Source organism: Uranotaenia lowii, chromosome 2 (assembly GCF_029784155.1).
Source record: "Uranotaenia lowii strain MFRU-FL chromosome 2, ASM2978415v1, whole genome shotgun sequence".
NCBI lineage: Eukaryota > Metazoa > Arthropoda > Insecta > Diptera > Culicidae > Uranotaenia > Uranotaenia lowii.
In genome coordinates this window covers 45,994,889-46,003,660 of record NC_073692.1, presented here as the reverse complement: position 1 = coordinate 46,003,660, position 8,772 = coordinate 45,994,889, and the positions used below count along the sequence as shown (strand labels likewise).

Below are 8,772 nucleotides of genomic sequence, written 5' to 3'. Positions count from 1 at the left end.
TGTAAAATTTTGAACCTTGGCACTAGGTCGGTAGATTGATGAGAGAAATTTGACGTTTGAAAGATTTTTTTCTTTTTTTATTCAGTCTTCCTCCCCCAGGTATCAATATGAGAATTTCCCATAAAAAATTATTCATGCCAAATTTGTAAATGTCGTTTTGTATTTACTGTACAAAGGTAGAATGCTATCCGAATTTTAGAAAAAAAAAAGTTTTATGACGAGAGTGTTTTATAGAATCAGAATTTTTGAACTAAAGATGCAAATCTGGCAGCTGTGGCTTATGGCGCGTTTCGCCCGTTTTTTCTTCTTTCTCCGCCGCCGTCATCAGAAAATTTGTCTTTGCCCGATCATCGCATGCAGTCGCCGTCTCTCGCTAAACGTCAGCCGCCCAAATCGCAAAAGTTTTTCTTTCTTCCCCCGTTCTGGTGTTGGCCTCATCAGCAGCGCGTACAGATATCGTATTATTCGTTCCACGGTTTTGCAAATCGCGCGGTAGCGAATCCGAGCACTCGAAAGCGACGAATTACCTTACCTGCTCGCCATATATTGCATTCCCATCTGCGGTCCGTTCAAACAATCGTGCACGTAATTCACGGAACACCTCGCTTGCTAGAGGATAGCAGCGCGTATCGCGGAAGTAGCAACCTCGGGGGTTAGCTTTTTGGACAAGTGGCGTGAAAATTGTTGGAGCTGGTTTGTAGGCTCAACTTCCTCCAGCACAGCAGGGCGCTTCCGGTCCCGGATTCAGTAGTGATTGATTGTGGTGGTGGTGAAGTGGCGGTGGAAGTTTGCAGTTCGAGAATAAGGTAAGCTTGTTTCGCGAAAGCAAAGCGAGAAAAAAAGTATGGATCACCGTTCGTTCAGTTTTCTAAGGTCATGAGGGACTGAAAATGATAATCTTGCCTGTTAAGATGGTATTGTTCTAATCTGCGACCGAAAACGTAGTTTTGATGAAGCTTGAAAAAGTTTCGATTTGACAGTATTGGACAAAAGAGGAGCAAAATCCAGCGGAAAAAGTGGAATATCCAAGAAAAATAAGCAAATATTGGAACCGAAGCCCGTACATTGCACTCGGATATGTGCGGGGAAGTGCTTCTGTGGCAATTTTCGCTGTGTGTTTTTTGCAAATAAGTCGATTTTGTTGCACAAAACCGATCGATTGTGTTGAAAACATGAAATCAATTCCTGGTCCAGTATGAGTAAGTACCTAGCTAGAGCATTCCAAAGGGCGGAGACAAAAAAAAACATTGGTTGTGTTTTGTTATGCTTCAGCTGCCTTCAATTTCAAGTGGAATAGCCATTCCGCTGAATAATTTTGCAAATATAATATCTGCAGGGTTATGAGTTATAAGACTTCGCAAGCCGATTGGCCTTAATGAGGTATAATTCTAGAAATCCGTTTATCTATACTTTAATTTTTACAACATCCTGAAATTACCTGTCAATCAGATTATAATTGACATAAGTAAAAAGTTCAGTTTTAAAACTCAATGAAAGAATTTTTAAAGAGTCGAAATGATAAAAATTTGTCCAAAAATTTGTCCTCCAAGCAATTTATTCGTTATTTTATAAAAATGTTTTTTTAGAACAATCGTTCTTTACACTCAATAAGTAGGATATTATTAATATGTGTTTTTCTTAAACTATAAATTTAATTGTAACTAACTGTCTGCGTTGAAGTTGATAATCAATAAATTACAATGACTTTAAATTGAACATTTTTAAAGGGTGTTTGTATCAATTTAACACTACAGATTGAAATTGCTGGTACCACATCGGGTGACTACAACATTCCGTTGGTTATGAGAATAATTCAGTCATTGAATGCAAAGTCAGAACAGAAAGCACGGAATTCATAAAATTTTTATGACTGTCCTGATTAAATTGTAACTGTAGGTAATTGTTATTGTAATTTTATTGAGTAACGATAGCCTTCTTTAGTAATACGTAAGGTTAAGAAGAATGCAAGGAAATTATTACACAGAAAAATCTTGAATTTGAAATTTTAGTTGCCACATTCCCTCGTTTTTCCCTGCTTTTAAACTTATAGGGGAGATAAGGGCATAACGAGCACCCAGGGCATAATAAGCACTACTCTTTTCTACAAAAGTACGTATTTTCTTAAATAAATTTCCATGAGGATTTGTTTTTACTTCCTATAGCATTAATTTTTCACAAAAATAGGAATCTCCTTATCATCTTTACAGAGATATTTGAAAAAAATCAGCTAGGTTCTCAAGTAACGAAAATATTATAATTTTTGAGCATCACGAAATAAGCTCTTATGATCTTGAAATAACCTTGATCTATAATGTAGGCACTGCAACATGAAGTACACATTGTTTCTCAATTTTTACCATCATAAAATTTTTGATTTTTCACTTTCATCAATTTTAAAACACGCTTTTACTTAAATTTGTTGACTAGAGGCATATAGAGCACCACTGAGCGAGGCACGATGAGCATTTTCTGGCGTAGAATCTAGCAGTGAATTAAAAATTATTTATAGAGCCACAACTTGATTAGTTTACATCCGACCATTTAGCCTTTTGGTAAGGTGTCGGTGAGTTAATTAAAAGACTAGTTCGATTGCTGTTCGAGGTGATTTTTTTCCATTTACATTTCATGATCGATTTTTTTTTTATTGTTACATTATACGGCTAGTAGCATCATCAGCCAAACAAAGCACCAGAAACATAATGTATGAGCGTGTGTGAATCGTTTGTATTCTACAAACACACCTTGCTTTATTTGATGAATCTACGACTCACCTGACTTCATTGAGTTGAATTTGCTGCTAGATTCCCCGGCAGAAAACGCTGATCGTTCACATGATTAATGGTGCTTATACTGCCCCATAGGGGGTTCTCATTATGCCCCTACAGTGTCTGGTTTTCAGCTTTTGGCAAATTTTTTTAAAATGCATTTTTTAACGTTTTTATCTTTTTTTTTTAAGTTTCAGCCCGTTAGGAAATAGGCTTTTCAAGTGTCTGAACACGAAACAATAATGTAACCTCCATATTATAGCTATTTTCTATGGTTAAATAAGCGTTTTCTTTAAGGTGGCCATTATGCTTTTATCTCCCCTAGTAAAAATATGGTCAGTGGTAAAAATATTTGCAAAACTGTTGATGCAATACTTTGGGCAGTGGAAAGGAGATACTTTACTACTTGAGGATAGAAACTGGAATACTTTATTTACTATCCTTACATCCTATTTATAGGAAAACCATGCCTATGGTTACATATTAGATTGTTTATTTATTATGTGTATGTTGTTATCTGTCCCATCGATTGCTTCGATTGGACAAATCTCAACACTCCTCCTCAACATACACACTCGCAGTCTGCTTACTGCCTCCGGCGGCTCCTCTTGAAGATGGGGCTTCTCCTCTTCAACGCACGCACCGGACCTCATTCGTCGCATTCATTGCATGACGCTTTCGCCCCTGTTGCAGCTCGATGACCTTCCATGGCACCAGTTCGACGACCTTCCCGGGATCTGGCACGACGACCTCCAATGACTCCCGGTCAGACGAACTCCCAATGGCTCTGGCCCGACGACCTTCCGTGGCTCTGGTCTCGGCGCTCTTCTTGCGGCTCAAAGCATTCTCCTTCTCGACGCCTTTCCTGAGGCCTGTGCCTCCCAATGATTCCAGCCCGACGACCTCCACTTGGCTTTCCGGTCCGACGACCTTCCATGGCACCGGCTTGACGACCTTCCGTGGTACCCCACTCGTAAGTCCTCCAGTGGCTCCTGGTTCGACGATCACCACCTGGTTCTTGACTTGACGATGTTCCATGATACCGGCCCGCCTACCTTCCATGGCTTTCGGGTTAACGACCTACCAGTGGCTCTGGTTCGACGACCGCATTTTAGTCCCAGCCCTTCGATCTTCCATGGCACCGGTCCGACGACCTCTCAGTGGCTCCGGTCCGACGACCTTGTTTGGTTCCGGCTCGGCGCTCTTCTTTTGGCCCGACGCCTTACCAATGGCACGATGACCTTCCTCTGGCTCGCCGACCTTCTTATGGATTCCAATCAACTCTCAATGGATTAGGCCCAACGACCTTCCTTGGCACCTGTCCAACGACCACCGTGTTCCTGGCTTGTCGACCTCCACCTGGCTTCCCGGTTCGACGACCTTCCAGATGGCTCCTGGTCCTACAACCTTCCACGGTTTCCGGCTCGTTGACTTCCCTTGGCTTCGGCTCGTTGTCCTTCCATCGGCTTCCTGGCTGGATAACTGTCCACTATTGATTCCGCTTCTTCTCATCCTTTCTACTAGTGCTGGGCCCATAACCTGTTGTTGCGAAGCACTTTGGGCAGTGAAAAGGAGAGATCTGTACTACTTGCTTGTAGAACTTCGAATACTTTATTTACATCCTATTTATAGGAAAACCATCCCTATGGTTACATATTAGTTATCTGTCCCATCGATTGCTTCGATTGGACAAATCTCAACAAAAACGATGGATATGCCTCGCATTTTAAATTTTTCGACCGTGTTACTGTTTTAGAATTTTCAACTCTTTATCAATTAAAAAATCACGAAATGAAGTTATTTCGGAGCAGATGGCGGTTTGGAGCTCCTCACCCGACTTGCGCCACACACGAGCCTTGTTCACCTGGCTGATGAAAGGCCTTCTCACTGCGATTACGCTATGGTACTCCTTCGCTTGGATGCGGCGACGGACAGTAAGACGCAATACCGAAAGTTGGAGCTCTTCCTGTATCTGCCGGATCTTTTTTTCTTCACCGCAGGAATGATTTACTTGTCCGTTCTGGCATCTGTCTTGGGCTTCCGTCCTCTTCCCGGGCGATCCACCGCCGATCCGAAGGTTTTCATTTTCTTCATTATTTTTGATACCGCTGTCTTGCTGATTTCGTAGTGCTTGGCCACTTCCCGGTGCGTTTGACCGTTATTCACACACAGCAAAAATTATTTCCTGTAAAATTACGCAAATGTCCTGTAACAAAAAGGAGCAGGACATTTACCGTAATTTTACAGGTCGAAAACATGATTACGTGACATTTAATTTTTAGTGTACAACTTTTTTACAGGACATTTGTTGTGATAATTAATGAATCTTCGTTAACTTTCAAGGAAATCAATTTAAAATTACAGGTTTTGTTAATTACAGGTGATTTATTTTCAAGGTTGCAGTTTTCAGTGACACGTAATAGTCAAAAAAATTTTCTGTGCATCACGAACAACCAGTTTCCGGATGGATAACGGAATAGAACCAGAATTTTTTGCGTTCGCCATATTTTACAACTTAAGCCCGGTTTACAGTTCTTGTGAACTCGAACTCGAACGTGAACGTGAACTCACCACAGTGAAAAAATATTCCGCAGTGAAATGTCAAATCGGTCAAATCTTCAAAATTAGTAAGAGGTTTGTTCAACTGCGGGTACAAATTGGTTTCGATCGGAAAATGACAGATCATTCAACGAATGTTTTGATCGATACTTGTCGAACCAATGCTCAAATTTAAATTCAAATTTCTCAAAAAAACATATTGTTCTTTTTCAAAAGATATTCAGCTTTGAAAACGATTTATTTAATCAAATAATCCCAAAGTTCTTATCTTTGCATACAATGAATTTAAATTAAATTTTATGAATTTAAAGTACTCCCAAAAACTATTTATCGATCAAGGAGTAACGAGCTTTAGCGATTCGTTTCTTTTGAAAAACTTATTGAAAGGACGTTATGAATATAACTTCTACAAGATAGCCATTTTTTGTTCTTGATTAAAAATTGACAAACAAAAATTTCAAAATTACTTTTAATTAGTGACACAATTGAAAAGGTTTTTATTTAATTAAAAGGCATCAGTACTCTTTTGTTTGTAAATTTTTCTGCTTTTCAGTTCTCCTTAAAACACATTATTTTTGAATGATTTCATTAATTTTTATAATTACTTCCATACCTTTTCTGAAACACACATTTGAACAAAGCGGAATCTATTTTTTTTATTTCAATGGAATCTGGCCATTCGATGATTTTCATTTACATTTATTCGTTGAGAAGCTCTTCCAACAGGTGCAATTAAATGATGCCCAAGCGGGTTTTAAAGTTAAAAAAAAAAAATATCGTATGCGTTTCATTTCAAACTCGTAGTATTTTAAGCCTTCAATTGCCTTCAAATGTGCTTACAAATTAAAAAACTAATTTTTTATGCAGCAAAAATTTTTCCGTCATCGGTGAAATTTTTTTCAGAATGCACATTGCCATTCGGACGTGAAAATGAACGCGGAATTTATATTCACCACCATGTTCGTTTTCCGTTTTCACGTTCGCTCAGTGCGTTTACACTTCGAGCGGAATGTCAGTGAACGTGGAAAAAATATTCCGCAGTGAAAATCGGGGGAATTGAAATAAAATTAATATTAAAGGGCTTTGAACAAGGAAATCAGTTCAAAAATAATCGTTCAACCATTCCGCATCTATTCCACCTTGTTTCGCAGCCATGAAATGCAGCATAGTCGAGTTTTTGAAGAATATAAGTTTTTTCATTTTCACGTTCGAAAGAACTGTAAATGCACCTTTATTCGAATGTAGACACCTGTTTGAATACTCCAGAGCCAAGTCAGTTGTTTATGTTTTAGTCGCGATGGGAACTTATCGAAGTTATATTGATTTTTGAGTTGGACTCTATTAACTGTTTTTATTTTCTATCTATTGCTTAATATATTATCTTAACATCAGCATGTTTATATAATGCGAATAATTATGCAGAGATGCAAAGAGATCCCTTCATAAAGCATGCAAGGCGCGACTTTAAGCCGATTCTAACAGCTCGACGTCAGCTACGAAAGAATCATCTGGTTAAGTTGCAAAATGATTCTACTTCCCTTACGAACATAACGTCGTACGTGTCGGCAAGTAAAAGTCAGCCGTTCGACAAAATCCTTCACACAGGGCCAAGTTAAACCATAAATGTTTGAAAAATAACCATAATGGCAGTTTTGTGGGTTAAGTCATTTTATTAGTTTTCAATGAAAACTCATAAAATGAGATTTTACGGAGAACTTGGATTATGGTTATTTTTCAACCGTTTACCTAGATTGGATAATGGTTGTTTAATAACCGTTTTTTCGACCACAGAAACTAGGTTAATTCGATTAAAAAATTGAAACGATGATTTCGGAAATCAATTTAAATAAATGTCAATATTACAATCAATGACGTTAAATCATGTTCCTGATCCTGCTTTATTTATCTCAAGTATAACTTAAAAAAATCGGGACTTTTTCGTTTGCATTCCGTTTTGTGAATGACATTGCGCTGCCTGCAGAGGAGTGCGCGGGAATCCTGATGTTCTGATCTCCAACAACGCTGAATCGGGAAAAAATATCCGGAAAAATTGTTCCGGATCAATAGTTACAACGGAATTGATCCGGGCAACCATCAGCTCTTCCACCTGTGCCGATATACCAAGGACCGCGATTGTCGTCGCTCAGGACCTGTGGAGGACATAAAGAATTATTTAAGTTTTCTCCTTGCTTTTTGATTTTAATTAGGTTCAGAGGGCAGATACTGAAAGTAAACTCACCTTGGTACTACGGAAACAACTTGCGCCCCACATCCGGGTCGCTCTTGTTCATATCCGGATAGCACTTCTGGTCAGCTGCTCGTCGCTTTCTTCTTGGCAGAGATATTTTTGAACATGGTTGGAATCTGCTCGGAGCTGCTAAACAAATTTTGCATCCGGGAATCAACTTTTTGAACACCGGTGGTAGTACTTACATTTGTTCCGATTCCGCTTACGGCCTCTCCTAGTTCTTCGATCGCAGTTCGTTCCCATCCAGCGAAGGTACCAAGTGGAGCCAAACAGTATACACCGGCACTAGCACCCGACAACAGTTAATTTTCTTCCTCGTTTTCATTTAGGATTACGGTTAAATTTTAACCATAATCTGTTTTTTTCGTCTGAACTTCTAAAACGGTTGAAATTCAAACATTCATTAAGGTTGAAAAATAATAAGAATTGATGTTCTTCAAGAAATCGCAGAAAAAGGTTCAATAAAAGTCATTTTTGGTTAAAAAAATATGAGCGTGTTTGACTGCACGCAGAGATGCCAAGGTGCCTTATTGTTCTGGATTTAAATGATTTTTGAAGGTCCATCGTGATAAACAACCTGATAGTTTTTTTGTCTGATGTTTGGAAATAAGCCTGATTTTGCCCGTTTTTTTAATTTTTACAGAAAATTGAATGATTTAGTAAGCAGAAATTTTTACAGATTCGTTCAAAACTCAATAGAAATTCAGTGCTCGCTCGTCGTCACTCCAACCTCGAACTCAATAACTTCAAACTCTGTTGGATTCAAATCTTCTAACGGGGTTTAGATGATTTTGACGTCCTGAACTCGAGTTTTTTGTCAGATTTTGTCTATCGCATTCAGTTTTAACGATAAAGCGTTAAAAAACTGTTTTAAGATAAATCAATCATTTATACATTTTTATTATTTTTTACTTCTTAGTTGAAGACTGAAAAGCTTTTTAACTAATATTTTGAAAAATATCTAAAATTCATTTTGGTTGCTATTTCATTTGAATTCCTTTCTAACAGAACAGATAAAAAATAAAGAATAAATAAAATTTCTATAACTTCAAAGTCTAAATTACTTGCGGGAAAGTTGATTATTAGCTTAGCTTAGCTTAGCTTAGTTGACTACTCATATCCACCTTAAATCACTGAACTTGAAGTGCTTAGATATGATCATTCATTTGAAACTTCAAATAACATATTATATTAGACTTT

General features: G+C 38.2%; 1 protein-coding gene across 1 annotated transcript in view; it reads left to right on the top strand.

Annotated features, from left to right (window-relative positions):
* Window positions 1-356: 356 nt before the first annotated feature.
* LOC129748515 (protein phosphatase 1B-like) overlaps window positions 357-8,772 on the top strand; it is a 43,983-nt gene continuing 35,567 nt past the window's right edge. Inside the window, exon 1 of the mRNA XM_055743163.1 lies at window positions 357-806. The gene's annotated coding sequence lies outside the window, so the exon portion shown is untranslated. The remainder of the gene's footprint in view (window positions 807-8,772) is intronic.